Source organism: Ranitomeya imitator, chromosome 4, assembly GCF_032444005.1.
Source record: "Ranitomeya imitator isolate aRanImi1 chromosome 4, aRanImi1.pri, whole genome shotgun sequence".
In the NCBI taxonomy this organism is placed as follows: domain Eukaryota; kingdom Metazoa; phylum Chordata; class Amphibia; order Anura; family Dendrobatidae; genus Ranitomeya; species Ranitomeya imitator.
In genome coordinates this window covers 93,796,962-93,807,027 of record NC_091285.1, presented here as the reverse complement: position 1 = coordinate 93,807,027, position 10,066 = coordinate 93,796,962, and positions in this window count along the sequence as shown.

Below are 10,066 nucleotides of genomic sequence, written 5' to 3'. Positions count from 1 at the left end.
GCACGGTGGACCCCGGACTGCGAACGCATCTATTACATCTTTCTTGGTGCGTTCCACCAGTCCTAACAGAATACTAGCGCCAGGGTCTGGCTAGTAAATGGCAGACGATCAGCGTTTACAGCGGTACATCCAGCAGCTGGAGGGAAGGTTGGCGGCTCTAGAGCGTTCAACCTCAGCTGTGGATGTCACTGCTGTCACTGTTCAGGCTGCAAGTGTAGCCGCAGCCAGTTTGTCCGCTGCCACCTCTTCCCCGACTTTATCCCGTCTCCCGCTTCCTGACAAGTTTGCTGGTGACAGTAAACAATGTCGCGGATTCGTAAGCCAGTGCTCCATACACCTTGAGCTCCTGGCGGCGCTTTTCCCTACGGAACGGGCGAAAGTGGGATTTATTTTATCTCTCTTGTCGGGCAGGGCGTTGGAGTGGGCAACGCCACTTTGGGAGCGTGATGACCGTGTGGTACAGAGTGCTCCGCTCTTTCTGGACGCTCTGAAGCAGGTCTTTTTGGGACCCCGTATTACACACGATACTGCGCTCCAGTTATTGACAATCACTCAGGGTTCGTCCGTGGTCAGTCAGTTTGCCATCCAGTTCCGGACTCTAGCCTCGGAGTTAAGAGTGGTCGGATAAAGTTCTAATTCCGGAGTTCTGGAGGGGACTGGCAGACCACGTGAAGGACGCCTTAGCCACCAGGGAGATACCCGCCACACTGGAGGAGCTTATTTCTCTATCTACCCGCATCGACCTCCGTTTTCACGAACGAAGGTTAGAGCAGACCCAGTGTTGGCAGAGGTTTAAACTGGCTCCCACCTTCGCCAGACCTCTTGAATCTTCCGTTTTGGCGTCCGACTCCCATGAGCCCATGGAGGTTTCTCGAGCAGGACCTAAGTCTCAGGCCGCTCGAGTACCCATGGTTTGTAATAATTGTCACCAACGAGGACATTACACTAATAAATGTCCACGGCGGTCGGGAAAACGATCGCGTCTAGTAACCTTAGGGGGAGGTTCACTAGACACAGCGGCTTTTTCCTCCAAACTGTCCTGGACAATCCTGTTTGACTCCTCCACTCTACCAGTCGAGCTTTGTGTGGATTCAGGAGCAGAGGGAAATTTCATGTCCTCTGCTTTTGCTCTGCGCCACGCTGTACCACTTGTTATGCTCGCCAAACCTGTAACTGTTAGAGTTGTGAATGGGTCGACACTTCCACAACAAATCACACACCAGATTGTTCCATTCTCGTTGTCCATGTCCCCTTCCCACCAGGAGATTATTTCCCTTCTAGTCCTACCCGAGGGAATGGATGAGATTTTACTGGGAATACCCTGGCTCCGTTAACACTCCCCACATATTGAGTGGTCCTCTGGGAGAATATTGGGTTGGAGTAAGTCTTGTATGGGCAGGTGTGTGAGTGAGTGTGCACAGGTCTCTACTACCGAGGTACCCGCAGACCTTTCATCTCTTCCAAGGTACTATTGGTGCTATGCAGATGTATTCTCTAAAAAGGCAGCAGAGACTCTACCGCCTCATCGCCCCTATGACTGTCCTATTGACCTCTTGCCTGGAGCTGAACCTCCTCGGGGAAGGGTATATCCCCTCTCTCTCCCTGAGACGGAGGCTATGTCTCAATACATCCAGGAGAATTTGGCAAGAGGATTCATTAGGAAGTCAGTGTCTCCTGCAGGGGCGGGATTCTTCGTACAGAAGAAGAACGGGGAATTACGTCCTTGCATTGATTACAGGGGTCTCAATGCTATCACCATTAAAAATAAGTACCCGTTGCCCCTGATATCGGAGCTCTTTGACAGGCTAAGGGGAGCAAAGATATTCACCAAACTAGATCTGCGGGGTGCCTACAACTTAATTCGCATCCGTGAGGGGGACGAATGGAAAACGGCTTTCAATACCAGGGATGGGCACTATGAGTACCTGGTGATGCCCTTCGGGCTCTGTAATGCCCCAGCCGTTTTTCAGGACTTTGTCAACGATATCTTCCGGGATATGCTTTCCACCTCGGTTGTAGTCTATCTGGATGATATTCCCATCTTCTCTCCAGATATTGACTCCCACCGGAGAGATGTTGGCAGAGTCTTCAAACTCTTACGGGCGAATTCCTTATATGCAAAGTTGGAGAAGTGTGTGTTTGAACAGGAGTCCTTGCCTTTCCTGGGCTATATCATCTCGGGCCAGGGATTGGCTATGGATCCTGCCAAACTACAAGCAGTGATGGACTGGCAGGAACCCCATTCTCTTAAAGCGGTGCAGCGCTTTATGGGGTTCATAAATTACTATCGCCAGTTCATTCCCCACTTCTCAACTTTGGTAGCTCCCTTGGTATCCCTCACCAAGAAGGGAGCGAATCCCAAATCGTGGTCCGAAGGGGTCTCCAAGGCCTTCTCTTCTATAAAGTCCCATTTTGCCAGTGCTCCTATCTTACATCGTCCCGATGTGGGTAAGCCATTCCTTTTGGAAGTGGATGCCTCATCCGTTGGTGCTGGAACAGTCCTCTATCAAAAGGATGCTCAGGGTCGGAAGCACCCATGCTTCTTTTTCTCAAAGACCTTCACACCAGCGGAGAGAAATTACTCCATCGGGGATAGAGAGTTGCTGGCAATGAAGTTGGCCTTTTCGGAGTGGAGACATCTCTTGGAGGGTGCTCGGTTCCCATTCCAAGTTTTCACGGATCACAAGAATTTGGTCTATTTACAAACAGCTCAGCGGCTGAATTCTCGTCACGCCAGATGGTCCTTGTTTTTCTCCCGGTTCCACTTTACCCTACATTATCTCGCCGGGGAGAAGAACATTCGTGCTGACGCTCTCTCTCGCTCCTTCGTGTCAGCTGAGGAGGAGGAGGACGAGCCTTGGCTCATTGTCCCTTCGGAGAGTCTGAGAACTGTAGCTCCGGTTTCGCTGGAGTCTGTGCCCCCGGGCAAGACTTTTGTTCCCATCAATTTGCGTCCGGAGGTTCTCGCTTGGGCTCATTCATCCAGAGTGGGTGGACACTTTGGGGCAAAAAGGACATCTGAGCTACTGGCGAGGACGTACTGGTGGCCACATATGGTTCGTGATGTCGAAGACTACGTTCAGGCATGTGTCTCTTGTGCCAAGGATAAGTCTTCCCGACAACAGCCAGCTGGTTTGTTATACCCTCTGCCGGTGGCAGACAGGCCCTGGGAGATGGTCGGGATGGATTTTGTTGTGGGTCTGCCCAAGTCTCGTGGCTGTACCATTATTTGGGTAATCACCGACCATTTTTCTAAAATGGTGCATTTGGTGCCGCTTCCCCGGTTACCTTCTGCACGGGCCTTGGCAGCGTTGTTTGTCAAACACATCTTTCGTCTTCACGGTATGCCAGACAAAATTGTCAGTGACCAAGGTCCCCAGTTTGCGTCTCGGTTCTGGAGAGAGCTTTGTCGTCTTCTCAGTATTGAGTTGAATCTCTCTTCGGCTTATCATCCCGAGACGAATGGGTTGGTAGAGAGAGCCAACCAGACCTTGGTCACATATCTGCGACATTTTGTTTCGGCTAAGCAGGATGACTGGGCATCTTTGATACCGTGGGCGGAGTTTGCTCTTAACAATGCCGTCGCTGATTCCACTGGACAGACTCCATTCCTCCTTAACTATGGTCAGCATCCGCGGGTACCTGTGCCCATGCCCGTGTCTTCCGCCGATTCCAGGGTGGCAGACTGGGCTGTGGAGGCACGGGACATTTGGGATCGCACTCAGGATGCCATTCAGGCTTCCAAGGAGAGAATGAAGTCCTCCGCCGACGCACATCGGCGCCCCGCTCCAACCTTTGCTCCTGGCGACTTAGTGTGGCTCTCCGCCCGTAACATCAGGCTGCGAGTTGAGTCTACCAAGTTTGCACCTCGCTACTTAGGTCCTTTTAAGGTCCTCGAACAGGTTAATCCTGTGGTTTACCGTCTGGCCCTTCCTCCACGCCTAGGTATCACCGACACCTTTCACGTGTCCCTCCTTAAGCCCGTCTACATGTCCCGGTTTTCTGAGTCATCTACTGGGACGTCGGGTTCATCTACGGACGATTACGAGGTGAACGCTATCTTGGGGTACAAGGTGGTTCGTGGCAAAAAATTTTATTTGGTGGATTGGAGGGGTTACGGTCCTGAGGATAGATCCTGGGAGCCTGCTGAGCACATTCAGGCTCCGCAGCTCATTGCTGCCTTCGAACGTAGCGAGGCTCAAGAAGGGGGGGCCCTAGGAGGGGGGGTAATGTTAGGGGTTGAGTTCCCGCTTCTGCACAGGGGGAATCTCGAGCCACCTCCGCTGCGGTCTCCCATTCTTGTCCAGCCGCAGTGGAGTCTGCTCAGCGGAGACGTCGGTCCCAGCGTCTTGCTCATTCTCACTCTGTTCTGAGAGTTGCTGCTGCTTCTCCAGCCTCTGCCATTAAAGTCAGTGCTGGTCAGCAGCGAGCGGACTTCTCTGGGACTAAGTCCTTGTCTGCACGTACTGAGCATGTCCAGGGTAAGATCTCCCGTTGGAGATCGAGGGTCAGGTGCTCAGGCTCTGCAGCACATTCCATTGGTCCTTTTGGCAGGTCTTGGAAGGGCAAAGGTACTGTAGCCACTTCCTGTGCTGCTGCTATATAAACTGCGCATGACCGCACGGCCATGCGCTAGTATTGTCTTACAATTGAATACGTGTGTTTGTTGTGAGTGCAAGTCGTTCATTAAATACCCCTACCCTATTGTATGACTGTTCGCGTATGGAGTATGGCTGCTATCTAGCGCCCGACTAATCACTCAACGTGTCACACACGTATCAGCGTCTATTGCTGTGACCGCCAGTGCGGCGCCACGCGCCAGTAGTGCGCTTCCTGACCCACGTCTGGGTGCTTAGTGGTGCCTGCCAGCACGGCACAGTTCGCACTTCAGTGCTCTAATTATAAGAGTTGCCTAACACACCCTGTTGCGGTGTTGTGTCAGCAAGTGGTCTAATCGGACTTCAATCCTGTGTCTTGGGGTTGTGTTCGCTGACTCCTTGCTTGCACTCTTTAGTGCGGTATTGCGGACCTGTGGTTTTACCGGTTTCGCTTCCACCGCCATATTACGCTGCCATTTACTAGCAGCAGGTTTTTACCTGCACGGTGGACCCCGGACTGCGAACGCATCTATTACATCTTTCTTGGTGCGTTCCGCCAGTCCTAACAGTATGTACCTGTATGTCATCTCCTCCTCTATATAGTATATACCTTTGTGTCATCTCCCCTGTATATAGTATATACATGCTGTGTGTCATCTCCCCTGTATATAGTATATACCTGTATGTCATCTCCTCCTATATATAGTACTAGCTGAAGAGCCCGGCGTTGCCTGGGCATAGTAAATATCTGTGGTTAGTTATAGCACCTCACTTCTCTTATTTTCCCATCACACCTCTCATTTTCCCAATCACATCTTTCATTTTCCCCCTCACATCTCTCATTTTCTCCCTCACACCTCTCATTTTCTCCCTCACTCCTCTCATTCCCCCCTAACACTTGTCATTTCGACCTCACATCTGTCATTTTCCGATCACTCCACTATTTTCCCTCACTCCTCTCATTTTGCACTCACACCTTTTCATTTTCACCTCACACCTCTCATTTTCACCTCAGTATATACATGTTTGTCATCTCCCTTATATATAGTATACACCTGTATGTCATCTCCTGTATATAGTATATACCTGTATGTAATTTCCCCTGTATATAGTATATACCTGCTGTGTGTCATCTCCCCTGTATATAGTATATACCTGTATGTCATCTCCTTCTATATATAGAATATACCTGTATGTCATCTCCTCCTGTATATAGTATATACCTGTGTGTCATCTCCCCTGTATATAGTATATATCTGTGTGTAATCTCCTCCTGTATATAGTATATACCTGTATATCATCTTCTATATATAGCATATACCTGTATGTCATCTCCTCCTGTATATAGTATATACCTGTGTGTCATCTCCCCTGTATATAGTATATATCTGTGTGTCATCTCCTCCTGTATATAGTATATACCTGTATGTCATCTCCTCCTGTATATAGTATGTACCTGTATGTCATCTCCACCTCTATATAGTATATACATGTGTGTCATCTCTCCTGTATATAGTATATACCTGTGTGTTATCTCCCCTGTACATAGTATATATCTGTATGTCATTTCCTCCTGTATTAGACATCGTTCACACGTTATTTGGTCAATATTTTTACCTTAGTATTTGTAAGCTAAAATGGCAGCCTGATAAATCCCCAGCCAACAGGAAGCCCTCCCCCTGGCAGTATATATTAGCTCACACATACACATAATAGACAGGTCATGTGACTGACAGCTGCCGGATTTCCTATATGGTACATTTGTTGCTCTTGTAGTTTGTCTGCTTATTAATCAGATTTTTATTTTTGAAGGATAATACCAGACTTGTGTGTGTTTTAGGGCGAGTTTCGTTTGTCAAGTTGTGTGTGTTGAGTTGCGTGTGGCGACATGCATGTGGCGACTTTTGTGAGATGAGTTTTGTGTGGCGACATGCGTGTAGCAACTTTTTGTGTGTCGAGTTGCATGTGACAGGTTAGTGTAGCAAGTTGTGTGCAGCAAGTTTTGTGCATGGCGAGTTTTGCGCGTGGCGAGTTTTATGTGTGGTGCCTTTTGAGTATGTGCAAGTTTTGTTTGAGGCAACTTTTGCATGTGTTGCAACTTTTGTGCGTGTGGCAATTTTTGCGTGAGCCTAGTTTTGCATGTGGCGAGTTTTGCGCGTGGCGAGTTTTGAGCGGCGACTTTTGTGTTTCGACTTTTATGTGGTGAGGTTGGTGTATGTGTGGTGAAATGTGTGCTGAGGGTGGTATATGTATTCAAGCACGTGGTAGTGTGTGGCGCATTTTGTGTTGTGTTCATATCCCTGTGTGTGGTGAGTATCCCATGTCGGGGTCCCACCTTAGCAACTGTACGGTATATACTCTTTGGCACCATTGCTCTCATTCTTTAAGTCCCCCTTGTTCACATCTGGCAGCTGTCAATTTGCCTCCAACACTTTTCATTTCACTTTTTCCCCATTATGTAGATAGGGGCAAAATTGTTTGGTGAATTGGAAAGCGCGGGGTTAAAATTTCACCTCACAACATAGCCTATGACGCTCTCGGGGACCAGACGTGTGACTGTGCAAAATTTTGTGGCTGTAGCTGCGACGGTTCAGATGCCAATCCCAGACATACACACACACACACATACACACATTCAGCTTTATATATTAGATATATATTTTGTGGCATAGCGACTGGTCATGTGATTAACGGGCGGTATGTATCGCAGAGGTGGGTGGCCCTGTGATGGAAGCCTGGGTATTTTTTGCTCAGCAGATCTACTGCTGAGGGATTTGTTTTACATTGGGAAGGCTTCCAGGTGATTGGAGAGATGCTTGGGTCCAGTCACCTACAAACCCACCCAAAGGGATATGTCTGAATACCCAAGATGAAGCCTGTATGTGATTGTGTGTTTAACGACCTGCAGTGATGTCACGATCACCTGACTAGCCATGTGATAGGTGCCTGGGTGTGGTTACACTATGTAATGGAGGTGTGTTTGGCACATGGGAGCTAGTGCTGGCTAGTCTGAGCCAGAACAAGGAGGCCTGTGAGATGCCTCCGAAGTGGATTGTCTGATAACCGTGAGTGATACTGACTGGGGTCAGAGACGTCTGTGGGATACCTCTGAGGATAAGAGGCATCCAGGAACCTGTGTGATGGACGCCAACATGTCATGTAGTGGACAGGAATCTGTGTTATGCTGACCGGGGTCAGTGAGGGACTGTGGCTCCACTGTAAAGCCGAATGTGTACAGACAGTGTTCAGGCTGTTGCACACTACCAAGTTGTGCTTGTGTGCATTTATCCCATTGCCAAGTGAGTGTTCCCCATGCAGTAAGCGCTATCTTACTCTCTCTCTCTCTCTCTCTCTCTCTCTCTCTCTCTCTCTCTCTCTCTCTCTCTCTCTCTCTCTCTCTCTATATATATATATATACTGCTCAAAAATCCAAAAGGAACACTAAAATCCCACAACCTAGCTATCACTGAATGAAATATTCCAGTTGTAACTCTTTATTCATTTCATAGTGGAATGTGCTGAGAACAAAAAAACCTAAAAATTATCAAATTAAATAATACCTACCGTATATACTCGAGTATAAGCCGACCCCCCTAATTTTGCCACAAAAAACTGGGAAAACTTATTGGCTCGAGTATAAGCCTAGGGTAGGAAATGCAGCAGCTACCGGTGAATTTCAAAAATAAAAATAGATGCTCCATACCATTCATTATTGCCCCATAGATGCTCCATATAAAGCTGTGCCACATATAATGCTGCATACCGTTCATTATTGCCCCATAGATGCTCCATATAAAGCTGTGCCACATATAATGCTCTGCACCGTTCATTATGGCCCCATAGATGCTCCATATAAAACTGTGCCACATATAATGCTCTGCACCATTCATTATGGCCCCATAGATGCTCCATATAAAGCTGTGCCGTATAGAATGCTCTGCACCGTTCATTATTGCCCCATAGATGTGCCATATAAAGCTGTGCCATATAGAATGCTCTGCATCGTTCATTATTGCCCCATAGATGTGCCATATAAAGCTGTGCCATATAGTGCTCTGCACCATTCATTATTGCCCCATAGATGTGCCATAGAAAGCTGTGCCATATAGTGCTCTGCACCGTTCATTATTGCCCCATAGATGTGCCATATAAAGCTGTGCCATATAGTGCTCTGCACCGTTCATTATTGCCCCATAGATGTGCCATATAAAGCTGTGCCATATAGTGCTCTGCACCGTTCATTATTGCCCCATAGATGTGCCATAGAAAGCTGTGCCATATAGTGCTCTGCACCGTTCATTATTGCCCCATAGATGTGCCATATAAAGCTGTGCCATATAGTGCTCTGCACCGTTCATTATGGCCCCATAGATGTGCCATATAAAGCTGTGCCATATAGTGCTCTGCACCGTTCATTATTGCCCCATAGATGTGCCATAGAAAGCTGTGCCATATAGTGCTCTACCATATAGAATGCTCTGCACCGTTGATTATTGCCCCATAGATGTGCCATATAAAACTGTGCCATATATAATGCTGCTGCTGCAATAAAAAAAAAAATGCCATACTCACCTCTCTTGCTTGCAGCTCCTCAGCATCCTGTCTCGGCGTCTCTCTGCACTGGCTGTTCAGGCAGAGGGCGGCGCACACATTAGTACGTCATCGCGCCCTCTGACCTGCACAGTCACTGCAAGAGGACGCGAAGACAGAGCAGCGCCCGGCATGTGAAACGCGGACAGGTAAATATGAGATACTTACCTGCTCCCGGCGTCCCTGGCTCCTTCCCCCGGACAGCTGGTCTTCGGGTGCCGCAGCCTCTTCCTCTGTCAGCGGTCACTGGCACCGCTCATCAGAGAAATGAATATGCGGCTCCACCCCTATGGGAGTGGAGTCCATATTCATAACTTTAATGAGCGGTCCCACGTGACCGCTGAACAGGGGAAGAGCTGCAGCACCCGAAGACCATGGGACAGGCAGGACAGCGACAGGAGCCCCGGAAGCAGGTAAGTATGCCTCAGACCTCTCTCCCCCTCACCCGCCGACCCCACCGCCGACCGTGACTCGAGTATAAGCCGAGAGGGGCACTTTCAGCCCAAAAATTTAGGCTGAAAATCTCGGCTTATACTCGAGTATATACGGTAATATCCTTCGGAGGTCTGGAGTTTGAATGATGCTCAAAATCACAGTGGAAAATGAAGTTAGAGGCTGATCCAACTTCAGTGGAAATGCCTCAAGACAAAGAAATGATGCTCAGTAGTGTGTGTGGCCTCCACATGCCTGAATCACCTCCCTAAAACACCTGGGCATGCTCCTGATAAGGCAGTGGATGGTCTCCTGAGGGATCTCCTCCCTGACCTGGATTAAAGCATCCGCCAACTCCTGAACAGTCTGTGGTGCAACATGACGTTGGTGGATGGTGCGAGACATGATGTCCCAGATGTGTTCAATTGGATTCAGGTCTGGGGAAA